Source organism: Choloepus didactylus, chromosome 3 (genome assembly GCF_015220235.1).
Source record: "Choloepus didactylus isolate mChoDid1 chromosome 3, mChoDid1.pri, whole genome shotgun sequence".
In the NCBI taxonomy this organism is placed as follows: domain Eukaryota; kingdom Metazoa; phylum Chordata; class Mammalia; order Pilosa; family Megalonychidae; genus Choloepus; species Choloepus didactylus.
Genome location: NC_051309.1, coordinates 164,713,569 through 164,726,921, shown reverse-complemented (window position 1 = coordinate 164,726,921; position 13,353 = coordinate 164,713,569). Strand labels below are relative to the sequence as shown.

Sequence of the window (13,353 nt, the reverse complement as noted above, 5' to 3'; positions counted from 1 at the left end):
GTTTTAGTTTTTGTTCCGTTCCACTTTATGGCTTATTTCTCATTAAGAGAATAGGCAGGGAGGGAAGAAGATGGTGGCACAGAGAGGAGTGGCAGCTAGTTAGTCCCCCTGGAACAACTAATAAACAACCAGGAACAACTAGGAAATAATCTGGAATAACTGCTGGGGGACAAACATGACTGTCCACACATCACTCGCCAACCTGGATTGGGAGGAATGCCTGAGATCACAGCATAAAATACGGAAGTAAAAACTGTGGACCCAAGCTGGAAACCCTCTCCCTCCTTGGCAGCCCAAACTGCAAAGCCTCGCTGTGATAGAGAGCAGCACTCTCTGAGAAGCGAATATACCTCAGCCAAGCTCCAACTGAGGTTTTAACTAACAAATGGTGACTGCTCAATATAAGCTAAGAATCCCCAACAAGCAGACAGAGGCTTTTGGTGATGACTGAACTTGGAGAGCCGGAGGACCTTTCTGGGAGGAAGGGGGAGCCCAGAGGACCAGGTGCTGTCTGTGGCTGATGGGTGAAACTGAGGGTGGCTGCAGACTGGCCCTGAAGGAGGGTTTTCTGTCCCTTTTTCGGCTCAGTGGAGAAAGCCTCAGCTATTTTCAGTTCCCAGTGCTCTGACCCAGACAAGGGTGGAGAGAGCAGAGTCAGAGAGACTATTCAAATGCAAATTATCTCTTCCCAGGGCGTGTATCTTCCCTAAGAGGAAAGAGGTGGTGCAAGCTCTACTACCTGCCTTCCATTCAGAACCAGACCCCAGAGGCTGGGGGAAAACAGCCATGGGCCCACACCTCCTTACACCAGTCTGGCACCACCTGCTGGGCAGAAAAGCACACTGGCTTGAGTTCTCACAGGGTATATCAATCTTGTAAGACACAGCCTCAAGGAAACCTGATACTACTGCTTCCTTCCAAGACCTGAGCCTGTTCTGGTCTGGGAAACCTGACTGGGGTAACCAAGAAAACCAGATGCCTAGACAATAGGAAATGACAAACTACATTAAGAAAAATGAACTTAAGGTCCAGTCAAAGGAACAAACTGTGGCGGTTTGAATGTATTATGTCCCCCAGAATAAGCCATATTCTTTGATGCAATCTTGTGGGGCAGACATAATAGTGGGGATTAAGTTGGAATGTTTGGATTAGTTTGTTTCCATGGAGATGTGCCCCACCCAACTGTAGATGATAACTGATGGGATATTTCCATGGAGGCATGGCCCCACCCATTCAGGGTGGGCCTTGATCAGTGGAGCCATATAAACGTGCTGACTCAAAGAGAAGGAACTCAGTGCAGCTGTGAGTGACGTTTTGAAGAGGGGCAAGCTTGCTAGAGAGGAACGTCCTGGGAGAAAACCATTTTGAAACCAGAACTTTGGAGCAGACGCCAGCCATGTGCCTTCCCAGCTAACAGAGGTTTTCCGGACGCCATTGGCCATCCTCCAGTGAAGGTACCCAATTACTGATGTGTTACCTTGGACACTTTATGGCCTTAAGACTGTAACTGTGTAGCCAAATAAACCCCATTTTTATAAAGCCAATCCATCTCTGGTGTTTTGCATTCTGCAGCATTAGCAAACTAGGACACAAACTTACACTTCAACTGAGATAGAGGAATTGAAACAACTAATGCTAAATCAATTCAAAAAGGTTAGGGAAGATATAGCAAAAGATATGTAGCATATAATGAAAACATTGGGTGTACATAAGGTGGAAATTGAAAGTTCAAAAAACAATTGGCAGAATGTATGGTAATGAAAGGCACAACACAAGAGATGAAAGACACAATGGAGACATTCAATAGCAGATCTCAAGAGGTAGAAGAAAACACTCAGGAAATGGAGAACAAGATACCTGAAAACCTACACACAAAAGAACAGAGAGGGAAAAGAATGGAAAAATATGAGCAACGTCTCCAAGAACTGAATGACAACACGAAATGCAAGAATGTATGTGTCATGGGTGTCCCAGAAGAAAAGAGAAAAGGGGCAAAAGCAATAATAAAGGAAATAATCAATGAAAATTTCCCGTCTCTTATGAAAGACATAAAATTACAGACCCAAGAAGCACAGTGTACCCCAAACAGAATAGATCTGAATAGGCCTATGCCAAGACACAATCTAGGAACCTTTAAAATAAGCCTTCCCCTGATAGCCTGTGAGCTAAGATTCAATTCTTGAACCATTTTTAATAGCTGTATTTGATAAATTTTCTGAATCGTCTTGCAATTGTTGGACATTTATCATTTTAAAATATTCTCTGACAAACAGACAATGACAGAGTTTGTGAACAAGATACCTGCTCTACAAAAAACAGTAAAGGGAGCACTACAGACCAAAAGGAAAAGACAGGAGTGGGAGGTTTGGAACACAGTTTTGGGAGATAGTAGCATAGCAATGTAAGTACACTGAACAAAGATGACTGTGAGTATGGCTGAAAGAGGAAGATTAGGAGCATGTGGACACCAGAAGGAAAGACAAAAGATAAAGACTGGGACTGAAAACTCAGGGAAACCTAGGGTGCTCAATGATTCTGATAAAAGATACAAATACGTTTTTGCATGAGGGAGAACAAATGAATGTCAACATTGCAAGCTGTTAAAAATAGGGTGGGATTGGGGGGAAAATAAATGAATGCAAACTAGAGACTATAATTAACAAAAACATTTTATTATGCTTCCTTTAATGTACCAAAGGCAATATACCAAAACTAAATGCATATGGAGGGGGCATAGGGCAGGGGTATGGGACTCGGCATTGGTGACATTGTCTGACTCATTATTCTACTTTAGTTTAATACTCCCTTTCCTTTCGTTGATTCCTAGCTGTCGTGTTTTTTTTTTTTCTCTTTCTTTTCTCTTTTTGTCTCTCTACCTTCTTTGACTCTTCCTCCTTCTTTGTGGAGGAAATGGAGATGTCCTTATATAGATAGTGATGATGGTGGTGAATACATAAATACATGACTCTACAGGGAACCATCGATTGTTTATTTAGGATGGAATGTATGGTGTGTGAACAAAACCGTCCTTAAAAAAAATGGGTTGATGAAGAAACCTTGACAGCACTATATTGAGTGAAATAAGACAGACACATAAGGACAAATATTGCAGGGTCTCACTGGTATGAACTAATTATAATATGTAAACTCATAGGCATGAAATATAAGTTACCAGGATATAGAACGAGGCTAAAGAATGGGGAGCAGTTGCTTATTATGAGCAGAATGTTCAACTAGGGTGAACTTAAACATTTGGAAATGGACAGAGATGATGGTAGCACGTTGTGAGAATAACTAACAGTATGAATGTGGTGGAAAGGGTAAGCACAGAGTCACATATGTCACCAGAAGGAAAGCTGGAAGTTAAAAGATGGGAATGTATAAAACAGTGAGTCTTGTGGTGGACAATGTCCGTGATTAACTGTACAAATATTAGAAATATCTCTCATGAACTAGAACAAATATATGACAGTATAACTAGAATTTAATAATGGAGGGGCATATAGGAAAAAATATATACCTATTGCAAACTATATACTACAGTTAGTATTTTAACATTCTTTCATCAACAGTAACAAATGTACTATACCAATACTATGAATCAATAATGGAGGGGGTTGGTTAGGGGTATGGGAGGATTTGAGTTTCCTTTTTTTTTTCTGTCTTTATTTCTTTTCTGGAGTAATGAAAATGTTCTAAAAATTGAAAAAAAAATTGTGGTAATGAATGCACAGCTGTATGATGATACCGTGGGCAACTGATCGCACACTTTGGATAATTGTATGGTATGTGAACAATCTCAATTTTTAAAAAAAAAAGCAAAAAAAAAGATATTACAGATCAAAAAAAAATAATACAAAATAAAATAAAATAAAGGCTAGCACCAAAATGTGTTCTATCTCTACTCAGTAACTATCATCTTTAAACCTCCCATGCTGTGGGAATTGTACACAAAGCAACTTATCTTTTTCTGTGATCTGCATTCCTTCTTGAGCCCAAGGTCTATTTACCCTCTAAGAATTCTAAACTGCATTCACTCTGCATCTATCACTTTTCTAACCAGAACTGGTGGCAAGACATTAAAAAAGAATATGAACTATAAAAAAAAAAAAAAAAGAGAATAGGCAAAAAAGGGAATAGGCAGAGGGCTGGAAAATTGGATACTGAGGGGAATATATGGCAGCCAACAACCAACTATGTTAGTCCACTCACCTAACCTGGTGAAATCTCCACTGACTTCCTACAGGGAGATTCCTGAACAGAGAAAGACTAAGGATGTTCACACTGGTTCCATGAGAGAGGAGAGCTTCTTTCATCAAGAATAACCAGAGACTGAGTTCAATCCAGGTGTCCTATGATTCACTCTGGGACACACCTTAAAACATTAAGCCAATACAACTAAACCCAACAATTCTACCAAATCATCTCATGAGTTTACTCCAAGTAGGGTCTGGGTAAGAGTTCATATCCAAACTGACCTAGTGACTAGATCAGCAGTGAAGGATGGAATCAGCATTGACACTGAAATGGAGTATAAATGGCTTTTTGTCTCTAATTTCTAGACAATATGAAAAGGTGTATATAAAAGTTTCAAGAGCCCATTCTTACACAGGGTTCTTATGATACCATTCTAGGTCCATCTAGTTCCCTGTCTTCCTGCTTTGCCAAAATCTAGCATGCTGCGAGCTATCAAACCATGATTACAGACTGTAGAGATGACTTAATAATTTATGAAAACTGTAGTTTTCTAAGACCATGGTACTTCTAACACAGATACTAATTTTTATTATGATATACTCAAAAAATCCTTAAAAGATAATGACATACAATTATTTCACTGTCCATATGGAAAAAAATAAAAGCTTTGACAACAAGGAAACAGTATTAAATATTCCTCCAAAAGAACTGTTTCTCCCTTGAAATCTATCTTCCCCAAGAAAAGTATCACAAATACTATACTTAAAACAAAATCTAGGGTAACCTATACACTGCAAATTGTTCCTGTAAGTGGATAAATTATCAGTAGAAAAGCTAGGCATTTACAAACACTTCACAGTGGTATAATTTCATTTATATATCCACAAAAAATAAAGGCATACGCTTTAGGATCATCTACACAACTAAATGTGTTATATGCTGACTACCATATAAACAAGCTTAAGACAGAAAACCTCTCACATCTGAAAGTACACAGGACATGAGTTATGACCACTGTTCCATTTCCTTAATTGAGTGAATGCTTTTGGACAATTGGTCAAATGTTTGCCTGTCATTTTTGGTCACTTGACATGCATGCAAATACATGTTACAATGCAATTATGGGACCCATGGAGAATTCAAGTTCTAAGAAAGTCCTTTTGAAGGTTTTAGTATTTATACTTCTCTACTCTAATCACTTTGGTTGTCATTATAATAGAAACAATCCATAAATGACATTTAGAAGCAAAGTGAATTTCTTTCTCCCAAATGATAAGGATTTCATGGCTGCTGGTCATAGTACCCACTCTACCTTCTTGCCAACAGCAGCCATTTCACTTGTCATTGAACTAAAAATTAGAATATATTATATAAAGCTAAACTATAATTTTACATTGAATATATTTGTTTTGAATTTTGTTTACAAATTATTTCTACCATGTTTACAACTTAAATAATGAAAGATTAAAATGAGTAATGTGCATCAACTGTATTGTTTTTGGTAGCAAATAATGATAAATGTCCAACAATTGCCAGATGATTCAGAAAATTCATCAAATACAGCTATTGAAAATGGTTCAAGAATTGAATCTTAGAGCACAGGTTATTAGGGGAAGGCTTATTGTAAAGGTTCCTAGATTGTAAGCTCTTACAGCAGTCACATCTATTCCTGAGTTGTAATGGCTATCTCTAAATTCTGAGATGCTGAGCTCTTTGTGTATAACCCCATCGGTCCCTGGAACTTCAGGTATTTTGTGACACCTGAAACTCAGAGCTAGAATTCTGCAGCTATGAAAATCAGTATTATCCCATACACAATTGTAAAAAAAAAAAAAAAAAAAAAAGCTGAAAAGAGATCATACTTCAATTAGAGACATGAATGAAGCTGATCTGGTTAGGAGTAAGGCAAATTAGACTAAAGGGTAAAGAATGATACTGATCATGTTTTAAAACTTCAACTTCTATGTGAGACCAAAAGAAGAGATGTTTATTTGGTGCAAAACCTATATTTTCTATAGCACACTATATAATTTAATGTGTATGGTCAGTTTATTCAAAACAATAATTACATGGGACATCGAATAGGGAGTGAGACCTGTTTGGTTTGTACAGGTTAGTGTGAAGCCCCGGTACCTCCCAAAGTAATTTGGGCAGAGAATAAAAATGTATGCAAAACCCCCTTGATGAACTGGGGAAAAACGTGGAAATATTAAACTTCCCCACCTAGGCAATTACTGATATTCTTAAAAGCACTGGGGACTACCAATTTAGAAGGCTGAACCCTCGATCTTGGGCCTTGCCCTTTTAAAGCTTGTTATCGCAAAGGAGAGGCTAAGCCTACTTATAATTGTGCCTAAGAGTCACCCCCAGAGAACCTCTTATGTTACTCAGATGTGGTCTTTCTCTCTAAGCCAATTTATCAGGTAAACTCACTGCCTTCTCCCATACATGGGACATGACTCCCAGAGTATAAATCCCACTGGCAACATGGGACATAAGTCCCAGGGATGAGCATGGCCCTGGCATCATAGGATTAAGAGAGCCTTCTTGGACCAAAAGGGGAAAGAGAAATGAAACTAAATACAGTTTCAGTGGCTAAGAGATTTCAAATAGAGCTGACGGGTCATTCTGGAGGTTATTCTTATGCATTATATACCTATCCCTTTTTAGTTTTTAGAGTTTTAGAATAGCTAGAAGAAAATACCTAAAACTGTTGAACTGCAACCCAGTAGCCTTGATTCTTGATGATGACTGTATAACTATATAGCTTAGTTGGTGTGACTGTGTGATTGTGAAAACCTTGTGACTCACACTCCCTTTATCTAGTGTATGGACAGATGAGCAGAAAAATGGGGACAATAATTAAATCAATAATGGGGGGATGAGGGGATGGGGATGTTTTGTGTGTTCTTTTTTACTTTTATTTTTATTTTTTTATTTTTTATTTTTTTGGATTAATGAAAATATTCAAAGATTGATTGTGGTGATGAAGGTACAACTATATGATGATACTGTGAACAACTGATTGTACACATACATTGTGGATGATTGTATGGTATGTGAATATATCTCAATGAAACTGAATTTTTAAAATGGTGCAAGACTGATCAAAGTAGTGTGGCACGAGAAAAAAAAAAAAAGATCAAAATGTAGATCTATGGAACAGTATGGAGAACCCCAGAAATAGATCCCTCTTACATAGCTATGATTTTCAACAAAGGCACCAATGTAGCCCAATAGGGGAAGAAAGGTCTTTCAAACAAATGATGTGGAATAACTGAATATCCACTTGGAAAAAAATTAACCTTGACCCCTACGTCACATCATTCACAAAACAGATTTGAAATTAAATATATACACAAACATGGAAGTTAGAACCATAAAGCTTTTAGAGGAAAATATAAGAGAATATCATTATGGCTTGGGAGTGGACAAAAGTTTCTTAGGTCACAGAAAATGATAATACAATAACAAGTAAGAAATACAATTTCGTTGAAACTAAAAACTTCTGCTCATCAAATACATGGTAAAAAAATAAATAGACAAGTCACAGACAGGGAAAAAAAAGATCTGCAAAATGTACATCTCACAAAGGACTGGTACCCAGATACATAAAGAACTCCAACAACTCAATAATAAAAAGACAAACAACCCAATTTTATTTTTAATGGGCAAAAGATTTAAGCTACTTCACGAAAGGCAGCTTACAAATGGCTAAAAGCACATGAGAAGTGTTCAATATCATTAGACCATTTACACAATGACAGAATGACCAAAATTAAAGACTGATAATCCAAAGACGTGGAACAAGAACTCTCACACATTACTGATGGCAATGTAAAAACAGTGCAACCACTTTGGAAACAGAACTGACAGTTTCTTATAAAGGTGAACATATAACTATTATGATAAAGCAATTCCACTCCTAGGTATTTACCAAAAAGAAATATACATACATCTATAAGAACACTTGCAGAAGAGTATTCGTGGAAACTTGACTCATAATATCTAAAAAACAGAAATAGCCCAGGTGTCCATCAATAAGAGAATGGGCAAACCGTGGTATTTTCATACAACTAAATACTACTAAGCAATAAAAAGGAATGACCCACTAAAACATACAATATATATGAATCTCAAACATTATGCAAACATTAAGTAAAGTTAACATTATGCTGAACATTATGCTGAATGAAAGAAGCACTATGTAAAGGACTACATGCATTATGATTCCATTTAAATGAAATCCTAGAACAGGCAAAACTAATCTATGGTGGAAAAAATTAGAACAGTGGCCGCTTCTGGAGAGGCAGAGGATGGAAACTGGGAAGGGAGAGGAAATTTTCTAAGGTGATGATAATGTTCTATAATCTATGTCAGGATAGAGTCTGGGTTACATAGGTGTATGTGTTTGTCAAAATTCAGCAAATATACATTTAAGTTGTGTGCATTTCACTGGATAAAAATTTTATACCAAAAGAAAAACTGTAAGCAGGTATCAAATTCTAGTTAACATCAGGCATGCTGAAGGGGAAATTTCCTGATATCTGCAACTTACTTTGAAGTGTTTCAAAAATTAAGATGGATTAATAGATAGAGAAAGTAATGGATAAATGACAGATACGTGATAAAGCAAGTATAGAAAAATATTAGTAGAATTTAGATGGATGAAGTAAAAATTTTGTTTACTGCAAAATTCTCTCAACTTTGCTATATTTTTTAAATTGTTTATAACATGTTGAAACACTTGATACAAGAAGAATATTTGGTAATATGGAAAAGTAGTTGATATATATTGTAAAATATAAAAAGAACACAAAATAGCATCTATAGGATGATCTTATTTTAGTTTTTTAAAAAGGAAAAACATGCCCAGAAAAATAACATAGGAAATAATCACAATCAGCATTTCAGTATGTTTAATAACTGTATTTTAACTCTTACTTCCTGAAGTGGCAGGGTATTATCCAATCATAAAATAACAAAGCACTGACCATCTCTTGAATTTACCTAGGCATCTCAATTGTAATTTTAGCTAGAAGAGCGCATATATAGTTCATAGTCTCCAGTAAGTGCTCTTTCTAGCTAGGGTAGCCTAATGAAAATCTGTCAGGTCAAGTTGGGTTTCAGCAGCTATTTCCATGTGTTTCCACAGCACCCCGGATGTATCTCTACCGCAGTATTTTCACACTGTATTGCAATTGTATACTTTCCCCACTAGATCTTAAGCTCCTTAAAAGTAAGAGCTACACTTTGAAATTCAACTCAGTATCATCAGAGATTAGCACTATATTTTGCACATTTAGCACAGTTAATAAATGCTGAATAAATAAAAGATGAATAAAGGAATAAACAGCAATGCCAAGACTTGTAAAGGACTCTCAATTCAAAAATATCTCCTGCCAGATTCTACTGTAGCTGAAATTCACTCACTAAAAACTATTACTTTTGTAATCACTACTGTTCTTACCAGAAAAAATATGTTTTAAAATGTAAAAAATCATGTGAGAAAATAAAACTTCAAGTCACTAAAACCCACTACATGACTGCAAACTCCCTGAAGGTAAAAGAAAGGGTTTGTGTCATGATTGGATTCCTTAAAGGCCCCTAGCAAACAGGAGAAATTTTAAAAATATATATCCTCAGTAGATACTACTTGTCAAACTGCTGACAAGTTATATAAGAAGTTACCATTAGGGGAAGCTGGGTGAAGGGTATCATGGAAACGCTCCATACTATTTTTCAATTTTTAATTCTAAAATTATTTCAAAATAAAAAGTCTTCTTAAAATGCTAAGTTAGGGTCCCAGGCCAAATGTGAAGGGGGGGAGCTAAAAGGAGAAGGAGGGATGCAAGAACACTGGAAAGGGAAAGGCCAGAGCAGGGAAAACAAGCCTTTCCTCCCAGCTCACAAACTTGTCCTGGACGAGCCATGTTTTAATGATACTTTCAGTTGTAAGAAAAATACTTAGGCCCTCAAAAGGTTTATTCTTTCTAACAAACAGAGATAAATCATTCCTTAAGAACGTGATGTTTCCAATCCAGATCATATGTCAAGAGAGCTATATAGTGGTAAATGAATAAATAAAAATAAATATATATACACGGCTTTTTGAATATATTTACACCTACACAAAACATAGAAAGTAAGTGTACCAAGTACAGTATTTTAAAAGTACTTCCAACAGCTCCTTGGGAAAGAAAAAAGTAGATTGAACAGAGGAGGAGCCCTGTGGTGCTGTTTACCTAAAAGCCAGCCTTCTGCTGGCCACCTTATTTCTTGCCCCAACCACTATTCATTTGTCTGTCAGCTAAGAATGACAACAGAGGTAAGTTTTACACAAGAATGAGCTCACAAATGGCGCCCTCAATCTCCAAGGGCACAAGTTGCATCTATTAATGTATTTTGTACCATCCGTGGCTCAGTGCCCCATGAAGGTAAAGAGCTTAGTAAATGCTTTCAGTGATGCTGATGTCTGAAATAGTCAGTTTGCTTCCCAACACATCTACTCTACTTGAGTAATATTCATTAAGTGCTCATTTGTACAAAGGTAACCCTTTATTAGAGCTGTGCACAAACTTCCCAAACAATGACTAATACCTGCCCACAGAGAGGAATTTTACCCAAAACCAACCCTGTTTTAAGAGTTTCCTAGATCTAACCTGGGGCAGAAATTCTGAAGGAATGTTCCTTCAAAGTTCTGGGTAGTTTTTAGGATGGAGAAATCCCAGAAGGCTGGCCGGGGGTGGTGGTAGGGGTGGAGGTGGAGCAGTAATACATAAAAGCTGACTGGTTGGGGAAATGCGGTTTTCCAACCTTTGCCTATTTGCTTTGTTCTGTGTGACAATCTCAAGTCAAATCCCAAGAGACTGGCCTTACCTGGTTTCAGAACTCAGTGGGCTCTACTTCCAAATTACCAATTTTTTATTAGCCCATGATTTTAAGCCTTGCAGAAGTAATAACGTCACACCTGAATCCTGAGAGCCTTTCCACCCAAGTACACTGCTGAGTTTTCCGTCGACTCTAAGTTCAAGGGAGGGGTCAATGGTGTGCTGCTGTTGACACCTAAGGGTGAGGAGACAACAGACTGTTCTTTCTCACTGAACCTTTCCTCCATAGCTCCAGACTGGGCCCACACACAGCCACTAACTTCGTTCTTATGCTCTAAGGAACTCCTAGATGGCCAGATTCCACCCCAAGGCCAAGGGCTAACAACCCTGAAGCAACAACCTAAAGAAACAACACTGACAAGCGATCAAATCTCAGTACACATACCATTACTATATTGTGCAGAAAGGCAGGTTCTCAGAAACTTTCTCCCCTAAATTACATCTTTCCTAGATCTTAGTTCCCAACAGGTTGTTTTAACTTGTACCTCTCTGAGATATACTAAGGATTAAATAAAAACTGAGTTACTTGAGAGGCACAGAGAGTGAACAGGGGAGATAAAGTAGGGATTATGTAACAGGATTGCATCCGTTTTATGTGGTTCTGTTCTTTTGAGTAACTCACTCTCTGTGCCTCTCCCAACCCTTTCATAAACCTACTCGGTAAGGCCAGCCTGACGGCTCAGCTTTTCTTTGCCACCTCCTCCAGTCTTCACCTCAAAATGGCCTCACAGTTTTCATTTTATATTCTCTGTATTCTCCTTCTGAATCCTCCAGACTTGAACCGCCTCAAGAAAGAGACTCTAAATCCAATACTACTCAGGCTTCCAGGATCTGCAACATTTACTTTCACTGTTTCAATAATATATAACACAATCTCCCTGGGAAACACCAGCCTATACCATTCTTATACAACCCCTGGTCACCTCCTCCCGTAAATGTCTCCATCTCTCTCTCAGAGGCAAAACTGCGGTTCTCAAAGTGTTTAAATTCATCCTGGGGTAAGGCGGATAAGGGTCATTATGACTTTGAAGACAGACAGATAGATAGGTACACACATATGTACATATATAATTAGATGCTCCTTGTTCACATAATAGCCAAAAAGAGCATTTCCTGTAAGATATGATATAGATTTAAAATCATCTGCCACACAATCTGATAATGTATAAGGATATGAAAATAAAAATGTATTAGTATTTGATAATTCAGGAGTTATCTAATAAACATCCATATTGAATGGAAGGGGGTAATATATGGAGGATTTGGGTTAAAATAATATAACATGTTTTAACTTTTTAATCTTTTTTCTTATCTTCTAGTTTCTTCCATCTCACTCACTTCTAATTGTCCACCCTTTAAAAATTACATATAGCTGTCACAGCATAAATAGAGGGAGTGGTATATGTTGCTGAATTAAACAGTGCTACTTTGGGTAGGATATCCCAGCTATAAACAAGCACCTCTTGTTCAAGATCATGGAAGTCCCATTTCTGCCTTAAACGTTAATGTAATGTTATATTTGATTTCTCTTTTGAGGAGGTAGGAAGATTTGTCCTCAGTCCCAGAAAATAAATTTGGTTTGTTAATAAATTTAAGAAATAATTGCCCTAGTTCTGAATCTCTTCCCGTATTATTAACTGGGTTCATATTTTTTGTGTACTGAAATTCAGCATCCTTTTAAGGTATGTCATTTTTTTTAGCCAAAATACTTTTTCTAGGCAAAGGTCATGGGAAATTCAGTGGAGCCTTGTAGTCACAGTAAATATTTTACTAATTATCATGTCCAAAAAAATCAGTCCTCTCTACACAAGCACCATGTCAATTTCCTTCCCCACTTTCTATAGCCCCACTGAATTCTACCCCTAAAATGTTGGTAAACACCTGCCCTAGTTCAAGAACATGATTTATTAAGGGATATATACTAGAATCTGAAAAACAAATTTTGGCCTTCTGAGAAAACCATATGGCACAACATTTTAAATAAAATTCTCTGACCAAGTCTTAGCAGACTTTATCAAGTCTGTCCTACTTTATCAAGATAACCTTTCAAGTCTGATTCTTTCATACCTAGTGCTAGGCTAACGGAATTGGTTTGCAGATGAAATAGAGCTCAGAAGACAATTCAACTGTTTTACATTTTTAGAAACCCCAAATTATTCAGTGTCAGCCATTAAGTACCAAAGCAGATTTTTGTTTGTGGCCACCTGGTTTATTATTTAATGGACTTGAACAACATGTAATTTTGTCCTTAGTCCATGCCTCCTTA

General features: G+C 37.3%; 1 protein-coding gene across 3 annotated transcripts in view; it reads right to left on the bottom strand.

Moving 5' to 3' along the window:
- Window positions 1–13,353, bottom strand: part of FAM160A1 (family with sequence similarity 160 member A1) — a 291,232-nt gene that overhangs the window by 172,657 nt on the left and 105,222 nt on the right. The gene's annotated exons all lie outside the window — the stretch shown is intronic.